This window comes from Grammomys surdaster, unplaced genomic scaffold (assembly GCF_004785775.1).
Source record: "Grammomys surdaster isolate TR1022 unplaced genomic scaffold, NIH_TR_1.0 740, whole genome shotgun sequence".
In the NCBI taxonomy this organism is placed as follows: domain Eukaryota; kingdom Metazoa; phylum Chordata; class Mammalia; order Rodentia; family Muridae; genus Grammomys; species Grammomys surdaster.
Window position 1 is genome coordinate 222,125 of NW_021605159.1, and position 10,834 is coordinate 232,958.

Genomic DNA, 10,834 nt, shown 5'->3' on the forward strand with positions numbered 1-10,834 from the left:
CTCTCTCTCTCTCTCTCTCTCTCTCTCTCTCTCTCTCTCTCTCTCTCTCTCTCTTCTTTTAATGGAATGAAATGATACAAGGTTAAAGGTCATTATCAAATTGGATGCAAAAGCAACATTAGTCAGATGTTAAATTCATGACTGCAGAAATTGTAAAAAAAAATTATAAAATGGGTAGTATATGTGTGATAAGTTTGCTACCCACTCAAAAATCTAAAGAGACCTTGACACATTCAAGATTGTCAAATTTATTTACAGTTTCATTTTTATGTTAAACATGTGAGCCCTCTTTTGAGGACACATGAAGACTTATTTTACTGTGTGACACTAGCTGGTATCATTATGTAGCTGAGGCTGGGGACAGAGCTTAATTGTGGTGCAAAAAGTTTGAAGTGTCAGAAGGTACCTAGAAGGACAATGTCCCAATTTGGATGTGATACTAAGTCCATTAGCAGTTACCAGAAACTAAGTACAAACAAGATTGTATTGCTAGGCATCAGTGGAAGAGTAGATTAATTGAATCAAATGGGACACAAAGAAGAGGAAGCACCAATGAGCAGCACATTCTCCAGGCTAACGCTCATGCTTCCTTTGGAACAGTACATGCTGCATTACTTGGTTCTTTGGGCAAAATATAAAGGTCCTTGAAAATGGTAAAGATTGGTGATTTTATACTCTTGTCAACTTATTGTTAAGAACCTGAGAGCTGGCTCAGCAAATAAAACCCTTGCTGCCAAGTCTGAGATGGATCCAAGGAACCTACATTGTCAGAAAAAAAAATGACTCCTACAAGATGTTCTGTGACTTCCACATGTGTACCATGACAAGCACAGACAGGTACACACAAATAAATAAATAAATAAATAAATAAATAAATAAATAAATAAATAAAATTGTAAAATAAACAGTAGGAGCTAGAGAGATGGCTCAGTGATTAAGAGCACTTGCTGCTCCTGCCGAGAACCTGACTTCAGTTCCTCGCACCCACATGACAATAGCTCATAACCACCTATAACTACACATCCAGGGGGATCTTAAACTACCTTCTGCCGGTTGCATACACCACACACACATGGTCAACCTAAATCCATGTAGGTGAAATGCACATAAAACTAAAATTAAATATTTTTAAAACAATCATAAATAAATCACCACCGTACTGTTGGTAAGACATGTACGACATTAAACTGTATGGGATGGAACACAACTACGTGCACTGAAAGCTGCAGAGAAAGAAGCAAGTGTGGAGAAAGAAGAGTTGTACTCTGTGAATACAAGGCCAGCTTAGAATATATAGCAAATTCCAGCGCAGCCAGACCTATAGAACGAGACCCTGTCTCAAAGGTAAAGAAACAAAATAAGGCTGTATGAATCCTGAAATCGCAGCTCAGATGTTTACCATAAAAATAAAACTGCAGGTAGTTTTAAATACTATCTTAAAGTCATAATTATCAGTTTGGAATCTGCCCTATCCCAGTTGTATATGTCTAAATCAGAGACCATTAAAACTATTCTGTGGTGCTGTGGCCTCAAATCAAACCTGGGTTAGAAAACTTGGCCAGTCTACTGGAGTGTTATATAAGAAAGCTATGTTCTCTGAGGTTGTGGTTGCAAAATCATAATAAAAAAATATTTATCTGAAATTCAAGTTTAAGTGTTCATCAGTAACTTGTGTGTCTGTGTGTGTGTGTGCATGTGTGTGCATGTGTGTGTGTGTGTGTGTGTGTGTGTTTGGACACGTACATATGTGTGGAGGCCAACCATTGAGAATTCATTATTCTCACTTTACTTTTTTGATGCAGAATCTCTCCATGAACCTGCAGCTTGTCAATTAGCTAGGCTAGCAGAACAGTGAATTCTAGGGTCCAGCCTTTCAGTGCTGGGTTACAGACCCACACAATCACTCTCTATTCTTACCTGGGTGCTGAGTATCTGAATTTGGAGTCACATGCTCTGGTGGCAATCTCTTTATTCAGTGAGCCATTTCCCCAGCCTCCTCATTCAATATTTGGCTTGCTGTATCTACTGAGCTTCATAAGATTATGTACTGGCTGGTTTTGTATGTCAGACTGTCATTAGAGAGGAAAAAGTACCAGTTCAGAAAATACCTTTATGAGATCCAGCTATAAATCATTTTCTCAATCAGTGATAAATGGGTGAAGGCCCAGCCCACAGTGGGTGGTGCTACCCCTGACCTGGTGGTCATGGATTCTATAAGAAAGCAGGCTGAGCAAGCAAAACAGAGCAAGCCAGTTAGCAGTACCCCCTCCCATGGCTTCTGCATCCACTCCTGCCTTCAAGTTCCTGCCCTGTGTGAGTTCCTTCTCGGATTTCCTTTGCTGGTGAACATCGATGTGGAAGTGTAAGCCAAATAAATCCTTTCCTCAGCAATGTGCTTTTTGGTCATGGTATTCTGTCACAGCAATAGAACCCCTAACTAAGACAGTTTAACACCATCATATCAGAATAGAGAAAGCAAAATGTCACAATGGGTAAAGCACTTGCTTATAAGCCTGAGGGTATGAGAGTTGCTTTGTTTGTTTTACAGATATTAACTGGTCATAGCTTTATTTAAAATAAAAAGCCTGAAACACACCCAGTGATCTCAATAGGAGATGAAATGCCAGTCGTAAGGGTAAAATAATACACTGATTATTAGCAAACTGGAAATACAAAATACTCTGTTGGGGTAAAAAGAAAAATTAAGCTTTATTCAAAGAAATACTGAAAATAAATGGTTTACAAATTGCAATCAAGCACTTAAAATATAATTTAGTAATGAATTCTCAGAATCTATGTAATCTATGTTGGCCATTGCAGAGATTACTTGAAACCAGTATTTTTCATATGCTTAACCTTTAATCATCTTAACATTCCTTGATTATAATGATTCAACTGCACCAGGTTAAGCTAGTTTCTTATGTAGTATCTCAGAAATAACTTTCAAACACAAAGCATTCACACCAGCAAGGAAATTGTAAAAATGCATATAAATTGCTGCAGGACTCGATTTGCAGGCTGTACACAGATGGATCTGTTTCTCCTTAGAAAGTTCCCACATAGTCAAACCTCAGCAAAGAGATGCCTCTTGCTCTCACTCTTCTGTCACATAGCCACCTGCAAGTTTCTAGGTGTCACTCTACTATACATCAATTTAAATATATAATATATATTCAAAAACATCTTTTAGGAGACAGACAAGCCCAGTCTACCCATTGCAAGCAGCGTTTCACAAGATCCCTATATGAAGATGGCTTTCCAGAGTCCCTACGCTCAGAAGGACAAGATGGTCTTGTTGATAATCTCCACTGACTCCTGGAGCTCATTGTCCTCGATCACAAGTGGAGGGGCAAACCTGATGATATCGCTTTGGGTTGGCTTGGCCAGAAGCCCGTTATCTCGGAGTCGCAGGCACACCATCCAAGCATCACAGTCTTTGGTTTCTCTGATGGCGATGACATTTAGCACTCCTTTCCCTCTCACAGCAATCACAATGTTAGAGGGCAGCTTCATGGGCTCCTTTCTCAAGACAGCGCCCATCTTGTCTGCGTTTTGTGCAATGTCCTCTTCTTCTAAAACCTCAAGAGACACAATGGCAATTCGGCAGCCTAGTGGGTTGCCACCATAAGTGGAGCCATGCTCGCCTGGTTTAATGGTGAGCATTATGTCATCATCACACAGCACTGCAGACACAGGGTATAAGCCGCCAGAAAGGGCCTTCCCAAGAATAACTCTGTCACGTATGAGATTCTCACGATCCACAGCTAGACATCTACCAGTTCTGGCCAATCCTGTATTTCATCAGCAATAAATGGAACCTGGTGCCTGGTGTCGAGTTCTTGAACTCCTGTCAGATATCCTAAATTCGGGACAATAACGCCTGCTTCACCCTGGATGAGCTTGACCTTGAAAGCAGCAACATTTGGATCCTGAAGAGCACGCTCCAGTGTAGGCAGATCGTTATATGGGATGGTTTCAAAGCCTGGCATGAAGGATCCAAAGCCATCGTAACTGGTCAGATCTGTGGAACTGGAGATTGCCAAAAAACGTTTGACCCCAACAAGTTTCCAACAGCAAAAACAATCTTTGCTTTGTATTTCTGGATGCCTTTCACTGTGTAGCCCCAACGACTAGCAAGCTTATATGCAGTCTCTCCAGCCTCCACTCCTGTATTCATAGGAAGAACTTTGTTGTAGTTGAAAAGCTTGGTAATGTACTCCTCATATTCACTAAGGTCATTGTTATAGAAAGAGATGTTAATGTCAACTTCTCCACTTGACTCTTCACGGCATCTATGATCTTTGGATGTCAGTGTCCTTGGCTGACAGCACCATAAGCACTCAAGAAGTCGAAGTACTGCCTGTCTTCTACATCCCACATATAAATGCCTTTTCTTCTCTCCAGAGCTGCAGGTAAAGGATGATAATTGTGTGCACCATAATTAGATTACCATTCAAAAATGTACTCAGAGGATGGTGGTCTTCTTAGTTGCAATGGGCGGGGCAGAGGCGACTGAGGGGTGGACTCCTCGATGCCGAGCAACAATGGTCTGGAGACTTGCTAGTTTACAAAGTATTGTGTGGGTCCTTCAGAAATGGGAGTGCAGAGAGACCATTGAGATCACGGTAGGATCCTGACAACAGCTGCTAAGTGACACTGCACTTCAGCCACGAAGCCCGATGACTTGAGTTTGATCCTTGGATCCCTTGGATCCTTGGAGTCCTCTCCTTGGAAGGAGAGGACTGACTTCACAAATGTTTGATCTCTGACTTCCAAATGTTCAATGTATCATACATGTACCTATGTATCTACATTTTCTATAATAGTATAATAATTAAGATTCAGAATTAATTTTTGTAATTGAATATTGTTTTTAGTCGTTATGTTTTTTTTAGGGAGGGTGATCCTTCGTTTTGTTTTTGACAGTCTCATGCTGGCCTCACACTTTCTATGTAGCTTTAGATGACACCGAACTTTCAGTTCTCTTGCCCCTGTCTTATGAAAGCTGTAGTTATAGATGTGAACCACCAAGCCTGATATTTATTTAACATTCTTTCTTTCTTTTTTTAATTTTTTAAAAAAGTATTAACTTGGGTATACACTAATATAACTTTTTGGAAGGTTTTTCAAGACAGGGTTCCACTGTAGTCCTAGCTGTTCTGGAAATAATTATGTGGACCAAGCTGGCTTCAAACTCAGAGATCTACCTGCCTCTGCTTCTTGAGTGCTGGGATTAAAGGCATGCATCACCACCAAATAGACGGTATAACATTCTCTTTAAAACAAAGTCTTATACTACAGGGAGAAAACAATGTTTTCTTTCTTGATAGTAAATATATGTATGTGTACACACACATAGATGTATATGAAATTTAACTATTCCATTACTTTCTTTAAATTTTAGGATAGTAGTGGCTCACTGACAGAGTTTAAGTTCTTGTGCAAGTCAAGGTCAATATAAAGATAGCTTTTAAGTTTAAAAGGGTTTTAGTGGTTTCTCTGCTGTCAGATGGAGCCACAATTTTATTTCCAGGTGTTCATCTTCATTGAGAAGGAAAATGATTATGTCATGATAATGAGCACAGTGTATCTTCACATGTACTGGACAACAGAGAGTTAAGCTCTTTTTTAATACTGCCACTCAGATTGCTGTTTACCATCTAAAGTACAGGGTACAGAGCGAGGAGAAAGGTCGCAGGGTCATTATACTTTGGTGGCAAACGGACTATCTTCTTCTTTTTCTCAGTGCCAGTGATCCATTTATTGCAGGACAAAATAGAGAATTTTCCATGCTACTCTTCCTGAGGTCTATTTTAATTCATTTCCACAACCTGAGGAAAAGAAAGGAGGTCTTCTGGCTGGAGCACTGAAATTATCCACAGGCTGCTGCGGCCCAATGATACTATGTTCATTATTGATATAATTGATCCCATTTCTTTTCTCTTTTGAGTTGGAATAGTTTTAAATCTTGTTGCTGAGTCTGGCTTCATGAAAGTGATGTCACTTTGGTCAGCTACTGAAGACAGCTGGTTACATGAGACTTTCAGCCCAGAGGAATCCCGCCCCCCTTCTCTAAAGATCCATTCTACTTCATTTAGAACACTCATTAATCCTTTTGTGGTGTGTATTACTCCAAGAGAATAGGGTTTTAAGTTTACTTATCACCCAGGGGATGTTACCCAAGGACCTTGCACATGACAGACAGGTCTTCCTCTAGTGAGCTATAACCTATGTGCTTGTCTTAATATGCTCATATACAAATTTACCTCATGTGTTACACTGGACATTGTTTACTTATTTGATACATGGCACTGCTATGTAGTCCTGGATGGCCTTGAACTTGCTATGAAGAACTGACTGGCCTTTAACTTGGAGCAATCTTCATGTGTGTCTCCAGAGTGCCAAGGTTGAGGTTAATACCACTATGCCTGGAATATCACGAGTTATTGATAAATACTTGTTAAATAAGTAACTAAATAAGTGAGCTGATTTATCTTGTACTAAATGTAGCATGAACAATGGCATACTCAGATGTCTGCAAGCAAATGTCTTCTCTTTTATTATCTGGAAATAAAATACAGTGGAGTGCTATTATCTGGAGCTACTTGAGTGAAGAAAAAAAAAAGGAGAAAAGTTTGGCATTTTCTGCACTGACAGAATGTGAAGAAACGAGTAATACTCCATAACTAAAATTAAGTGGGGAGGTATGGATAAATAAAGAAATTTAAAGCGGGCCTGAAGATGTAGCTCCATTGGTAGGATGATTGCCTGGGCAATCACTGTCCACCACATACGCTGGGCATGGTGATAAATGACAGCAGTCCGCGCCCTTGGGAGTTGGAGGTTGAAGGATCAAAAGTTCAAATCTATTCTGCACAACATAGTGAGTCTGAGCCCAACGCGTTGATGAGGGAGAAGGGAAGAAAAGAATTAGGAGCCAGAGGAGGGGAGAGTGGGAGAAGAGGGAAGGAAGGAAAGGAAAAGAAAGTAGAAGAGGAAGAAAGTACATGGACTCTTACAGTTTTCTCAAGGCCAGATATAAAAATGTCAGCTTGGTTTAGACATCCCCCATCAATCACTAGTTGGATTCTAGGCCATTATGACTTTTATAAACCTGCAAGGCAACTCAAATGTGAACAGAAAAAGAAGATTGGCACAGATGAAGTAGAAAAAATTATTCAGGGCTGGAGAGAAAGGGATGTGGGAAAGCTTTGTACCTAATAGCAAGATGAGTAAAGATTTTTTATATATAATCCCATAGTGATATAATAGGAAAAATCACAATAAAAGTGGAGAGCTGGTATCGAAGTGTTCCTCCTAGACAGGACTTGGGCTACATTTAGTATTCAAGACAATAATGGGATTTTTTACTTTAGAAGGAAGTGGTCCTAGATTTCAGATCAAAGGAGTCCTTCCTTTTAAACAAAAATGAAAGGAAGCAAACGAACATGAAAGAGAAAAAGAAATAAAATGGATCAAGGAGAAAAGAGAGATGAGGATCCCAGAGGATGGAGGATAAAGCAACATGTTCAGTCAGGGTATTAGACAATCTGATAAAAATTATTGAAACAGCATTCATTGGGTATTACAAAACAGGGTACACTAAATATGTGCTAGAAGTTGATGGATGGGGTATTTTTTTTCTTTTTTCTTTTATGTACTCCTCAAATAACAATTCAATTAAATTTTTTTTTTCAATTAATTTTTTTATTCCCATGCTCAGCAGTAAGATATCAGCCCAGCCTACACAAGCCCTCTTTAGATGCCTAGCAACAAACAAAATAAATCAAGCCTATTTTTCAGTCTTTAAAACTGATAGTTCATTATGTCATGTTCAAAATTTAATAAAGACAGTTGGCATCAGACTGACTTACATATCTATATCTTCATTTATGTATATATGTATGTATACACATAAATACACATGTGGATACATATGTATATATACATATATGTATGTGGATATATATGTACACACAAATATACACACAAAAGTACTCTGAAAAATAATGTCCAATTTAAATTTGTGTGTGTGTGTGTGTGTGTGTGTGTGTGTGTGTGTGTGCTGAAGAATCTCTTCATTATCCCATGATACTTGTTGATAGGGGGATATATGAATTTTACAATGAATATGACTGAAATCCTATACAGGAGGAAAACAAAATGTTCACTAGGCAATGCAGAGAGAAGGCTTCATAGGTAAGAGCATTTGTCCAGAGGACTCAAGTTCAGTTCCAAGCAAGCACATTGGGCTACCTACAACTACCTATAATTACAGCTGCAGGGAACATGACCCCTCCAGGCCTTAGCAGGCACATATATGTAGATAGCACATACACACAGAGATGCAGTATCTAAAAGAATCTTGAGAAGGCATATTTTCTGTTTCCTAAATTTGTGACAACAGAATATTTTATATACCTTCCACATCTTCTAAGCCTGTATATCCCTTAAATGTCTAATTCCAGGAAAAGAGCTAAATGATAACTGCCATAAAGCCTTGGGTCCTAAGTTGGGTGCCTTGAATCCATATTGTGGAAGTCAAGAACTGACTCTGAAAGGTGACCTCTGACTGCCACACATATACACACTAAGCAAAAAAATGTTTAAAATTTCTAGAAAAGAATCTTCTAGTACATGTACTTAACTATTTTTATCTCTCTCACTCTGTGTTGCCAATGGAACCTAGGGCCAGGCATATGCTAGCCAAGACCCCTGCCACTGTGCCACACCTTAAACCCCAATACATATCCTTTATCCTCATTTTAAGCGTAAGCATAAGTAATCAAGGTGATAATCAAAACCAGGACTCTTTAGAAATGGTGTCTGGTTTAACTATTCAAAATAAGGCTAAAATCAGGTCACCCTTGAAATGAAAATGCTGTAGGAGTCTTCAGGGGTCCCACTGTGTTGCCTTGAGTTACAGTACACACTGAGAACTGAATACGATTCAGTGCAATAAAATGTCAAACTTTCAACTCTCCTGCCCCACCTCTGCAAAAAGACTTAAGAATCTATCTACACACTGCCCCATTTATACCTGCTCTTAATTTAATAACTTACACCGCCAAATGAGTTCGAAGAATCTTTAAAATGAACAAAGTACAGCTGTAGCTATAGCTGCAGTTGTGTAGAACAAATCTGTTGCATTCACAATTCTAATGTTAACTAAAACAAGCAAAAAAACTGTCTGCACTGCATTGGAACAGAATTGTTAAGTATATAAATTGCATGTGGAACAAAATCAATAGCCTTGGATTATACAATAATAGAAAAAATAAACTTCAAAAACGCATACTAAACAAGGACACCTAAGAGACAGGCCACATAATCTGGGAAAATATTTGCAGCAAGCATGCAAACTGAAAGATAGGTTTAAAGTACTGAAATACATATAGAAGTCAGAAAGGAACAGAGCAAAGGAAAGAACAAAGGCAAACATGCTTGAGTCAAGTCCAAAATTAGTGGCTACGATTTTAAATGTTCAAATGTTTTTTTTTTTTCAGCTTTAAGGTATAAATGTAAAGGAACACAGTTTGGTGGGCTAGAGACACGGCTCAGTGGATAAGGGTACGTCCAGCTCTTCCATAGAACCAGCGGGTCACTTCACAGAACCAATATGGTAGCTTATATATAACCAGCTGTAACTCCAGTTCCAAGGAACCCTAAACCGACTTCTGACCCCCATGGACATGAAGCACGCATATAGGCAAAACACTCATACAAAAAATAATTACTTGATTCAGTTTTTTTTAAGTAAATAAGATAGGAAGGTTTTTGCTGAGGGAGGTGACTCACTTCTCTAATTCTAGTACTTAGTAGGGGATGAGGCAAAAGGGTTCCCAGACATACACAGTGACTTACAGGCAACTAATGGGTCAGGATAGGCTACAAAGTGAGAGGCTAAAGAAAATAATAATAAATAAGATGATATTATTACTCAATGAGGTAAGAAGAACGACAATACAGAAAGCCAGAACCCCTAGCACTATTAATGATACTCTGCTATGCTTACAGACAGGAACTTAGCATAACTGTGCTCTGTGAGGCTTCATTCAGCAGCCAATGGAAAAAGATGCAGAGATCCATAGCCAAACATCAGGCGGAGCTCAAGAGTCTTGTGGAAGAATCCAGGATAGAATTGAGCAAGCCAGAGGGATCAAGAACACCACAAGAAGACTCTACAGGGTCAAAGAACCTTGGTCCATCAGGGCTCACAGAAACTGAACCATGAACCAAAGAGCATGCAGGGACTGTGCCTGGGCCCCTTACACATTTGTACCAGATGTGCAGCTTGGCCTTCATGTGGGTACCAAACACTGGTGCAGGGGCCATCTCTGACTCTGTTGCCTGCCATTGGATTCCCCCTTTCCCTACCTAGACTGCCTGGTTGGGCCTCAACAGGAGAGGATGTACCTAGTCCTGCTGAGACTAGGTGTTCCAGGGTGGGGGGTGGTACCCAAGGGGGGACTTCCCCTTCTCTTAGGCAGAAAGGGAGTTATGAGAGTGGTACTGAGAGAAGAGGAGGGAGAGGGTCTGCAATTGGGATGTTATGTGAATAAAAATAATAAGTTATGAAAAAAAGACACAAACTGTCAAAGCTAGGTAACAATGGTGCAATAGCAGGCAGAGGTGGTGCACGACTTTTATCTCAGCACTCAGGAAGCAGAGGCAGGTGGATCTCTGTGAGTTTGAGGCCAGCCCGATCTACTGAATGAGTTCCAGGGCAGCCAGGGCTGCTACCAGAGCAATCCTATTTCCAAAAAGCTTAGAAAGGAAGGAAGGAAGGAAGGAAGGAAGGAAGGAAGGAAGGAAGGAAGGAAGGAAGGAAGGA

General features: G+C 39.8%; 1 pseudogene; it reads right to left on the bottom strand.

The window, feature by feature from the left end:
* Positions 1 to 3,273: 3,273 nt before the first annotated feature.
* LOC114633708 lies at positions 3,274 to 5,704 on the bottom strand (annotated as a pseudogene).
* Between the last annotated feature and the right edge of the window lie 5,130 nt (positions 5,705 to 10,834).